Here is a 13108-nt window from a genome sequence, read left to right on the forward strand (position 1 = left end):
CTAATCCCAGTTTCTACACTGTCTGTGTCAATAATGTCAGGCCTGCTTGTAACTACAAGGTCTAAAATATTTCCATTGCATGTGGCTTACCTAACTAATTGTTCAAGGCAGTTTTTGGAGAACGTATCCCCAAGTATGAGATGAAGTGAATCCATAGACATTCCAGTCTACACTCAGTAGGTTAAAGTTATCATCAACTAACACTGCATGATATAGATATTTCTGTTACACTGATCATAGACTTTGCTTGAATGACTCTATAACTGTCCGAGCAGAATTGTGTGGCTGGTAAAAAAAATAATACAATTAATTTGATTTCTCATAGACCTGTTATATATGCATCCAGGTAACATCACCGTCACTGTCAAATTTGACCTAAGTAGAGACAATATTTTTGTCAACAGCAATGAACATCTGCACCCCCCTTTTCCTACAGTGGCATCTAAACTGTCTTCCCAATACACATTTCATGAATTGAAAAATATCTCAGAGCTTTCTGCTTTGTGTTTCTACCATCTCTCACTGCTGAGAATTATTTGAGCATGTGTAATATCCTGGAGGGCAGTAAATTTAGGAACCTTGTTATGAATACTTCAATAATTTACTGTTAAAATTTTGACAGTCAAAGTGTCTCTACTTTGAATGCAAACTGATTTTGCTCTTTGTGTATCGACTGGTGATTGCCCACCATAGGACCTCAAAGTACCTCCTAGCCTGAGAACCCCATGTGCAATCCACAAGAACTCCACTGCCCAAACATTTGCTTACTTTCTGTAGAGCACACTGGACATATCAAGGGGAGTTGTACAACTCTGCCCCCTATAAATTAGGTCCAGAAATCTTCAGCCCCAACCATCACAGAATTGATGGAGCCTTTGTATGAAACCCTTCACTCTGCTCCAAACCAAAAGACCCCAAACAACTCTTGGTATGTTGGTGCAAATTTTGATCTCTGTTTGAACGCCATGAGTGAGGCCAGCACTCTCACCAATTCTGCCAGCTGCCTTCACAAACTGAGGATGTCCTCAGAACCCAAGTGACATGTGCCACTAGTGCCAACATGAGCAAGAACTTGCAGACTATTGCATCTTGCACTCTTGATAACCAGAGGTAGGGCCTCCTCCACATCTTGGATAAGACTCCCCATCAGACACAATGAGTGCACGTTGTAATTATTTCTGGCCCTGGAAATTATTTCTCCAAGGAGTTCCATAACATGCTTAATATTGGAGCTCTGATGACTAGTAAACCCCTTCCCACATATACCTGCTCAGACCCTGCTTAAGTAGTGGCTACTTGTCCACCCACTGGGTGAATGGGTGAGCCCAGATGGCTACCCTCCACACTGACTCTCTGCCTTGAGTGACATGAACACATGACAAGCCACTAATCACCCTGCACTGATTGCGGATCCAACATACTGGGTATGATAGAAGGTGCCTCAACTGCAGAGCTTGTGGGTGAAACAAGTGATACATAAGGTGTTCCATGCAATGCACCAGGAATCATTCCTTGAAGGATCAGGTCAAAAGGAGTGTATAAGAATTTCAGGAAACATTAGAAAAGTTGCAGAAAGAACTCATCGATATGTTCACAGAAAAGCAAAATGAGTTGTGTAGCAAAGTTATTGCTGAACAGTGAAGGCTCATATTAGAGGCTCAAGAATTAAAACTTAAGCATGAAAAAGATTGTGTCTACTAAATTTGCACTTGATTAGGTGCAAAATAAAATCAATATGGAAATCACAAGAGTAAAGGAGGATTGTTCACAACACAAACAGGCAATGTTTAAAATGGTCATTGGCGAATAGGAACAATGTGCGAGCCTGCCAATCAAGTGGAACACATGCAGCAACCCGCTTCAAATGAGTGTATACTAGAAGAAAAAAGTCAATAACATGATACAAGAGAGATGCAGCATAACCCAGGGTTACAACTCATTAGTTTAACATGAAAGTTTAAACACACTTTCTGAACATCACATTTTGGGAAATAAAAAATAGGTACTTATATGTGCAATTTGAAAGACAGAGCATATATGTTTGGTGTGAAAGTTGCTATAACTACAGTCATTGCTGTGAATTTCAGTTGGCCTTCTTGGATAAACCATCATCTGTCGAACAACAGTGTGCCGGCTAATCAAAATTATTGATGCTGCTACCATATGAAAGCAGTGTTGGTACCATTTGTGAATTTTTGCAGAAGTATTGAGACCATAATATAGTTTTATATGAGTGTGTATATGACATGGAACTCAGAGTTCTTTATACAGTTATTACCAGTGAATGTTCTTGAGAGAATAGTTCTTACAAGATACAAAGACTTTGATAACTCATATTCGATATAGACTGAATTGAAAGTCTGGACACTGAAAAAAGGTGTCATGAGAACAGTTCATATTCTTATGAATGGAACTTTGCAACACTAAATCAGTGTAATGGTCATATCTAATGATGAAGATATGACAGCCACAAACAACCATGTGATAGATGGTAGCGTATCAGAAATAATTGCAGAAGTATGATTATCACAAGACTTAGAAATGATTCCCACAACAGTAAAGAAATTATGGTGCTGTTTCACATCGAAATTTGCAGGGAAACTGAATTTAGTTTCAGATGTGACCCACTCCAAAAATCAATATGCTGACATGTGGTGATCTATCATAAAAGAAACAATGCCAGCAGACAACATACATATCATTATGGAAGTCTTATTCACGAAAGATGAGCTACTTACTGAGGATGCCATCAAATCGATTTTAACAGCCACAGATGAGCAGTTTGATGTTGAGATCTTATTAGATTTTGGCTTAGAGATAAGCACCATAACAGAGAAGTTATTTCATGAACTCATTGATCATGTAGAGATGACTATTCTGCTGGTAAATAGATTCAGAATTGTAATCACAGTTGTAGATTGAAGCAAGCCAATCAGAGAATAAGCTCTGTTGAAATATAGAATTTTGCAAAAAGATTTTGAGCAGACCTGTTTTGTTGATCAATTTTTGAATGATGTAATCATTTTCAGTACAGATTAGGTGACAGAAAGATGCTGCCAACTAGATTTTGTTGAAAGATATATTTACATAAAGAATCAGGTGGTAGAGGCAATGTGCTTTAAAGGAATTGTAGATGAATACTATGAAGTCACTGCAGATGTGAACCTTCATTTTGTTAATGGGAAAGGAGATGTGGGAGTTCTGACTATACAAAATAATTATATGAAGTCTTGGAATGAAGTAAATAATGCTGCTGAAAATATTCAAACAAAATTAAATAGCTTAACAGAACTTACTGAGTGTCAAATGAAAGAGCTGAAAGAGGTTTTGCAGTTACATTGAAGTGTAGTTTTTGGAATAATTAGAAGAGGTGCTGGCAAATTAAAAAAAAGCCTAATGAGTCATATATATATGACGGTAGTATCTGCTCCCGAAAGAACAGTTACCGTGGATGACCATGCAGCTTTGCTAGAAATGAAATGATAATTAAATGGACACCCTAGCTGCAAACAGGCATTGATGTACTTCATTGGGGACATGTTGAAAATGTGTGCCCCGACCGGGACTCAAACCCGGGATCTCCTGCTTACATTTCGAGTCCCGGTCGGGGCACACACTTTCAACATGTCCCCAATGATGTACATCAACGCCTGTTTGCAGCTAGGGTGTTCATTTAATTATCATTTCATTTCTAGCAAAGCTGCATGGTCATCCACGGTAACTGTTCTTTCGGGAACCGATACTACCATCATATATAGTTAAAATATGACTTCCCGGCCATTGACCTTCTTGTGCGAATGCACACGCTATGCCCGAACTCATACGGGACTTGGTAGATTAATCTGCCATGAGTAATGAGTATGATGGGCAAATATCTATTAGGCGCACTACGAATGTAGTGGTGTGGACATGTTGGGAATGTGGATCTCACGGGAAGCGTGCAAGGAATAAGTCCCTGCAGACGCGCAATCCTCTGTGCCCGCGGTGGCTCAGATGGATAGAGCGTCTGCCATGTAAGCAGGAGATCCCAGGTTCGAGTCCCGGTCGGGGCACACATTTTCAACATGTCCCCAATGAAGTACATCAACACCTGTTTGCAGCTAGGGTGTCCATTTAATTATCATTTCATTCCTAATGAGTCATTTCATATAAAATTGTACTCTGTTCATTTAGCCAAGAAAGATGGCATTCACAAAGAGAGTCACAGCATGTTGGATATGGGAATCATCTGGCAGTCAGATAGTGAGCACTGTAGTCTCATACATGCAGTAATGAAGGAAGATGGTACTGTCAATGTGTATTGGGTACCAGAGCAATAACAGGATAATTCTCCCACAAATGGATCAACCTGCGAATATAGAAGAGCTATTACCATGACTTATTGGTAGGCTTAGCATATGTTTGGGATTAGCTCGGACAGTAATTCTATTCTGGTGATGTCCACGGTAGCGTCCAGGGCTGCAAAAATGTCTAGGGTTTGAGAGTTTGATGACTGGTGACGATTTTTTTAAAAAAATTGTAGCCATTTGTTTGACATGGTGTTTTAAAAATTCTCTAATGGCTGTTCATCTCTCAGCTGACCTTGGGGCAAGTGCTGACATTGACGGGAAGCTGTGGCTAGCAGTTCTCCCACAGTCAGTCATTTGGCAACACGAGAGGGGAAATTTGATTATGTTGTTTTCGTGTGTGAAATAACTCATCTACATGGTCTTGATCATTTATGTTTATTAATTTTCTGTCTCATCATTTAGCAGTGGGCAAAAGATAGCACATTTAATGTTAACATGCAAAAAGAAACAAATTTCTTGAAGTGTCTGATGAGATTAACAACGAATTTGTTTATTGCACACTATATACTGAAGAATTTCTGTTATACATAAAAGGAATGGTGATAATAAAGACCACATGGAAAACAGGTGTGGAAAGAGTGATATTAAAGACCACATGAAAATACCTGAACAAAGCATTGCTATTAATGCTACTGCTTCACCATACATAAGACATAGTTTTCCACCAAATGTGGGAATAACATTGCTCTTGAGTGTGTTGCTAAAGAGGCTACATTTTCAGGACACACTGTTAGTCATGAACCCAGTTTCAAAACATCAAACTGCCCATCTAAACTGGTTAAAAGGTTATATGAACCAAAATTTTCATCTGCTAGAACCAAAAGTGAAGCAAATATTATTAACTTTGGCTCACAGCTTACATTTGATAATGTATCCTTTCAAAAACATTAATGATGTAACAGGCTAATGATGGATAGCTCGAATGGATATGAAGTAGAACTTTTTCTGGTTGTTGTAAGATATTTCAGTCTGGAGGTGCAAATTCAAGTTGAAGTTTCAAATTTTGGCTAAGTATCAGGAGGAATGACTCAAATTTTAGCTCACTGTCAGTATAATGTCCAGCCTGTAAAAAAAATACAAACTTGAAGAAAAGTTTGTTTGTTACACTGGTGACAGAAATTATGGGAAACATTTGGATCTGCCAGAAGGGGCAGAAGTTCAGTTCCTTTTTTTTTAAACATTTCCTAAATGCTACTGTTCATTCAGAACTTCCTTGTTGTTTATTTTATTATGTAATGAAAACAAACAAACCATTCCTTAAATATGTCATGTTTACTGAAAACTGGAAATGAATAATTACAGCTTAATGATTCAATGAAAGACTAGTAATTTCAAACAAATATTCTAGGTTGAAACAAAAAAATATGGTAATATGTCCTGCATTGGACTTTAAAAAATATGGCAAGCCAATTTGGTGGTATCAAGTATTTGGTGGAAATTATTCCTCATATGCTCAGGAGCTTCCTATGTGAGTGCAATGTTTATCTCCAAGTAAACAGACTGGTTACTGTAGCTCCTGTGAATGTATAGAATGCTTCAAGCAGGTCCAGTAAGTTCACTATAGAAAGTGTTGTGTTCTTTGTTGCATGCAATTCCTATCCATTTCACATGTGATATGCACCTTGCATGTTCAACATTGTTATAATTCAGCTTTTTGGGATTATTAGCAGAAGCATCAGCTAAAAACACATTATAAACACACACACTTTCTGTGCCTTCCATCTTAAGTTCACAAACTTCTGAACAGAAAGTGATCTTCACAAGTTTTTTTTGTTTATGGACAATCATAGCTTAGTCTTTTGCCAGTTTTGAAAACATGATAAATCAACATAATTTTCCACTATAATTTCAAGCCTACTGGTACTCCCATTACTACCATGGGATTTCTCACACTTTTCAGTCCCTGAGGATTCACTGTCTTTCTCTTTGTTAGCACAAACATTATTGTTTTGTCTTTTAGATTGTCTGTTTTAGCTCATTTGCCTCCACTGTTAGTTTCTTGACTGTTAATGTTTGCACATGTCTCCATTAACACAGTGATATTAAGAACTAAAGAAATTTAACTTTGTTTGAAAGAAATCCCGAAATTACTTCAGGCCAGCACACAGTCAGCTCACTACTAATGCTAGTTGTCTTGCAACACCACAGTTAATGAATGTCAGAGCCTAGATTAAAGCAAAAATAACAGTATAAGAATGATGATTCACTTAGAAATGTTGAAGTTCATAATACTTTTGCAATAATTAATGAGTGAACATGTTAATGTTAAAATAGTAATTGTGTATTAATACTTTTGGTATGACTCCATAAATTTTATTTAAATTTTAATTTTTATGTATCCTGTGAGCAGGAAATAAACGTCCCTAGTTGGAATGTGTAATATAAATCATAGGTTGAGATGGTTTGATACAAGGGGGGAGGGGGGAATCCCTGAAATCTCCACACCCCCATTGCAAATCACACACTGACACACTGAACAAAGTTCCACAAAATGTGCAGTGATTGTGTGTGGATTGCAATAACAGATGAGAAAGCAGTTGTGAATTAATATTTCAAAACTGACTGTCATTAATCACAAAATATAGACCTAAAATATTTTTGCACAACAAAATTGTGTTTATAGATAATGTGACTTGTTAATTAATTATCGAAACTCACAGTAATGTCATTGAATTGCAGATGACATGCTGCCAGTATACAGTAATGTTAAGAGGGTCCTTTCAGTTCCAGATTGAGAACATTTTATGACACAAATGACTTTCCATTTGGTGCCCCCACCCCACCCCAACCCCACCCCATCCCACCTCTCACACACTTTGAATTGAACTGAATTTTATTTGATCCTGTAAGATTACATTGTGTACAGTAAATGTACGTGTAATATAGGACATGTCAAAGTATTAACATTCTTTATCACTTATTTTTCTACACCTTTAGCTTAAATTTCTACATCACTGGTAATGAGTAACAATATATACAAATTTAATGGCATAGGTATTCTGCAACACTGTAAAACTCTTTTTCAATGAGATAGTCTTTAAGTTTCTTTGTAAAGTCATTGTGAAGTACACTATCTTGCAGGGTTTTTGGCAGATTTCTTAGCAGTCTGATACCAGAGTACTGGGGTCCTTTTTCTAGCATTGCCAGTCGATGGGGTATGCTCCGTACTTCATTCTTCCTTCTTGTATTGTGGGTATGTAGACTAGCATTTGTAATCCAGTCCTCACTACCTTTTGTTTTGTATATATACAATGATGAAAAAGTTAAGATACCTAAATTCTTGAAACAGTTTCTGCATGTTTCAGAGGTCTTTCTTCTTTAAATGGTCCTAATTGCTTTTTTTTGTGATGTGAACACTCGTTTTGTCTCTTGTTTGTTTGAGTTTCCCCACACAGTCACTCCACACTGTCAGTATGGTTCAAAAAGTCCATGATACACTGTGCATAGAAGGTTCTTGTCCGAATACTGTGATAGCTGCATCATTAAGAATATGACAGAGCTCAGTTTCTTACAGACATTATTAATATGTTTTCTCCATTTCAGTTCTTTATCCACAAGAATACCTAAGAATCTAGCAGATTCTACTTCTTCCAGCGTTGTTCCATCAACCTCTAAATCCATGTCTACAGCCTTTTCCTTGTTTTTAAACACTGCATATGTAGTCTTTTTTACATTTATAACCAGTTCATTTTCCAACAGCCATTGACCTGTGACATTTGCAGATATGTATGCTCTTCTCTCAAGCTGTTCCATATTTTGGTCACTATTTAGTATTGTCATGTCATCAGCATACAATATTTTCTTTTCTTCCTCCTCAACACTTATATCATTAACAAACACATTAAATAACAATGGCTCCATTACTGAACCCTGTGGCACTCCATATTTGATGGATTTGGTTTCTGATTGATACGAGTTTCCTAATGATACATATTGCTTGCGGTTGCACAAGTATGATTTTATCCACTCACTTAGTTGTCCCCGAATGCCATAGTTGCTTAATTTTTGTATCAGCATTTCATGGTCAATGGTGTCAAATGCCTTTGAAAGATCCAGAAACATTGCAGAGACAACCTTTTTCTCATCTAAGGACTGTAAAATGTATTATGTTAGACTGGCAATTGCTGATTCTGTAGATTTATCCTTTCTGAAACCATGTTGTGAGGGTATGAGAATGTTATGTTTGTCCAAATAGTTAACTAATCTGGTATACATAAGCATTTCTAGGATTTTTGAGAAACCTGATATCACTGAAACTGGTCTGTAGTTGTTGGGATCATTCTTACACCCTTTCTTGTACACTGGCACTACCTTCGTTATCTTCAGTTTTTCTGGAAAAATTGCATCTCTGAAAGAACAGTTTGCTATGTTCAGCAGTGGTGTTATTATCTCCTCACATACCAGCTTTATTACATGATTTGATATTTTATCATCACCAGCTGATTTCTTGGACTTCAGTTTCTGTATAGTTTTCCGCAATTCATCTTCCGTGACTGGTCTTAAGAACATAGTACTGCATGATCTTTTTGGTACCTTAATACCCTTCTGTTTTTGACTATTTCTTTCCAATTTTAAGTTTTCTACTACACTGATATAGTTATTATTCAGTATGTTTGCTATTTCCATACCATCTGTGACCACTGTGTCAATTTTTGTTACTAATTTTGATATAGATTGCTTGAATGCCCTCTCTCTTTTGGGGCCCTAAGCAGCTGCTAATAATTGTCATACATCATCTATGCAAATCCTACAGCAAATTTTATTAGAATGATTTGAGTATTAGTGTTTATGTTTTACAGAACTGAATAATGAATACCTACTGACAATGGCACAAAGATGATGAAACATCTGACCTTAGTGTGTCCGGAGATGAGGACGATAACTATTGTTGTGTTATAAGTTATCTGAAGTGAATTGTGTGCATATCAAAGAAAGGACATTTTCCAGTACTGACTAAGCAGATGAGCCAGTACAGCTGTTAAGACCCTAACCTCGTAATCAAATGTAATGTTCCTCTGCTGCCACTTGGTGAGTAGATTTTTTTATCAATCCATTTACATTATATTATCAGTAATTGATTATTTTTGTTCTTAACCTCATAATGAAGAGGATGGAATTTGCTCTGTTCTGCCATCCTGCTTTCAATTTTCCTAATTTCATTTTAGACAAATGCCAGGATCATTTCTTCATTAAGGCCCTGACTCACCACCTGTTCTATCCTAATGAAAGCATACTTATATATTTAGTGTGTATGTATCTTTTTGAGCTGTTAATTTTCATCATATTATGATGATAAATTCAAAATAACTGCAAGATGATCCCCAAATGTATAAAGGAAGAAATATGTTAGGATTTATAAAAAAAAGACAATTGTTGCATAACAGGTGGACCTGAAATCTAGTAATTTCATCTGTGAACTTGGTCACTGCCACTGCTTCAAAACCAAATGATGAAACATATAGTGTCTAATTTAGTAATTAGAAAGACATTAGTGAAATTAATTTGCTCTCTGTATGATTAAATACTATTGATATGTTGTCTAACTTCAACAAGTATTTAAAATGACTGACGAAGTGGTAACCATGACCAGCTATTTTTAGATCAATGAAATTCACTTTGAAGCATGATTTAAGTTCAGAGCAGTTTCTGTTCACTTGTTATGACTAATGGATGGACTTTTACCATGAATGAACTACTTCCTCAATTCTGCCAGGGAAAGTGACGGAGATGACACAAAGTGTGTTATACCCTCCAACACAACATATTATTACTCCTCTCATGTAGATATTAGTGAGAACAACTTCTGCCATCATCTATACCAGATACCATATGCAACATATTGATCTTCAATTTGTAGTGAATCAATAAGGACTGCATTAGTGCTACCAGACTAGCTTTGGAGTCAGTTCATTAGGAGCTTCTGTAGTTTGTGCACACATTTTCTGTATCACTGCAAAGCAGCAAACTTTACTATTACACACTTGCAGTGTCAGTCATTTTATCCGTATCATCCTTACCTGGGTCCTCTCTACAAATGGTGACCATGTGAAGAATGGAAGCACCTACTATGGATCTCTGTCTATTCTCTGTGACATCTTCTATGTGACAACAATGGAACCATCTTGCAATTTTAGTGCCAAACAGGTATGAATACAAGGTATTGACTTATATTCAATTTAGTGCTTTGTACCAAAAATAACAACTTTTACCTCCTATGAAATGTGAGAGTGCAGTGATGGTGATGCTGACAATGCCCCCCCCCCCCCCCCCTCAATGTATCAGAATAATGTGCACCAACCACTGATATTTGGTTGACTTTGGTAATGAATGCAATACCAAAAAGATGCTGTTTGACAAACAGTCACAGGTGGACACAGTGTAATTTGCTCGATTCTGTTGTGCTTACCACATCACATACAATTTCACCGAGTGGGGCATATCTGGTGAGCCACCCAAAAACACTTTCATGGGATTTCCTTCTGTGTCACAGCCATATCGACAGCTCATCTTTCATTTCTCCCTGACCAGCTGTGATAACATGTGCATACCAGAATTTTTACCGCAGTACTGTTCACCTCAGTCCACAATGCTAACTGCCATCCTCTCATCCTGAGCAACCAGCAAGATGGTTTGCTATCACCAAGTATATTCTGTACAAACAGGACATTTGTGATGATAGCTCCAAGTTTGTCACATTACTGAGCCATCTAGGTAAGCACACCAGCATCATTAGTGACACTGCTTTGTCACCTCTGGCTACCAGCAAATATGACATAGCAAAGACAGCAATCATCCAATGCCTTGCCATAATGCTGGAACAGAAGTTATACCAAGTTCTTTATGTTGAATGTTTAGTCATCAAAATTTCTTCCCAACTCTGGAGAAGCCTTTGAATGTTAAGTGACATCACACTCATGCCAGATCACATCCTGTGGACACTGTAGATAGTGAAATTACACCCTCAGTTAAAATTACCAATGACACTGTATGAACACAAGTCATTAGAAAGGAAACTAATTTTGACAGACACACTTCTAGCTGTGTTTCATCAGTAGAGCATTAATTCAGTGGAAAAGAATGAGCAGCTCTGCCTCAGTCAGGCATCATGCCATGATGGGTAGCAACACACAACTGAGTGGAATTGAGTGTGCACAGACAAAGCTGGGGATGACATCACTAACAGCCACCCTTGCAGTGATGTCCACCCATCAAACAGGTGACATGATGACAACAACAATCTGGGCACCAAAAAGGAAGACATGGTTTTACCTTTGTTAGTTCCATCCACATTTCAATGATAAAGCATAGAAATGTATTACACCTTGTGATTACCCAAATAGAAAAATCTGTATCCACATTACAATTCCATGGAGTGAATGAATCACATCTTGCAGTGTATGGAACCACATCTCAAGCCTTAGACATGGACTTAGACAAGTTTTCATAACAGTTTTTAATGGCTGACATCAAGGACTCACACTGGGGGGCTGTGTTTCTAAGATATTTTCATCTATCTCCTGATTTGGCACATGGAACTCTTCCCCATAACATTAGCAGATGCTCTGTAACTGGGATCATTCACTGATACTCCACACCCATCCACGCAGCCAGGTTCTACAAACTCCAGCACATAAACCCTTCTTTCTGCCAACACACACAAACAGAATCAACAAATACTTCAAGCCTGTCTGGTGTGAATGTTGAAACTGCAACAGCTCACTTATCACCACTTCAACATCAAATAAGCAACAGTTGGCCTGCATGAAGAGCATAACTCTATACATGATGAAATTCGCATATCTACAGATGAGCTCACAGCTCCACCAGCATACTTAGAGTGGTTCATTAGAGAATAACCTCTTCATTCTGACATTATCACCATGAACATGTCAGTGAACTGCCTGCCTGAACCACCTACACCAACATTAACTCTGACAGAGGTCAGTCTAATCTATTTTTCTTCAGGTGCCATTGTACTTACTGTGCTCCCCTCCCCTTTCCCAAGCCTGATAGATTCACATATGTGGTTCAGGCAAGATGTTATCAACACCACACTGAACCATCTAGTCTTGCATAAAGCACATAGATTAGTCCCAGACAAACTTCACACAGACAAGTTGGCTACAGAGAAGTTATTACAGACTGGTATCATCAGACAGTCATCTTGTACCTAAGAAGGATGGTATATATAGACTGTTTGGTGACCATCGAGCTGTCAGTGTCAGCACCATCCAAACCAGTTATCCAGAACTTTACTTACAGTTAGCAGGCACCTCTGTATTCAGTGTGTTGGACTGTAAAAACACTTATTTGCAGGTCCCCATGAACCAATAGGCCATATCAAAGATAGCTATTATAATCCCTTTTGGAGTTTATGAATTCCTTTAAATGAGACATGGATAAAAATGCAGCACAAACTTGGCAAAGGTTCACAGACAATGTTCTTTTGAAGTTTTCCTTTTTCTAGGTGATGTTTTAGTCTTCCCTACTTCTCAGCACAAACACGAAGAGAATCTCAGACTAGTATCTGAAGCCTTGCATAAATTTATGGAAGGCATATGGCCCACATTACAGTGGACTGACATCATTAGTCAATTACCATGGCCATAGCATTTTCAAGAATCATGCAGATTCCTTTGTGTGATAAATTTTTATTGCAAACACCTACCTCATGCAGCAGCCATCAAGGAACCAGTAAGGAATGCATTTGCTGGGAAACACACAGTGATCAAAAGTGACATTCAATGGACTCTGTAGAT

The sequence above is a fragment of the Schistocerca serialis genome, chromosome 4 (assembly GCF_023864345.2).
Source record: "Schistocerca serialis cubense isolate TAMUIC-IGC-003099 chromosome 4, iqSchSeri2.2, whole genome shotgun sequence".
Classification (NCBI taxonomy): domain Eukaryota; kingdom Metazoa; phylum Arthropoda; class Insecta; order Orthoptera; family Acrididae; genus Schistocerca; species Schistocerca serialis.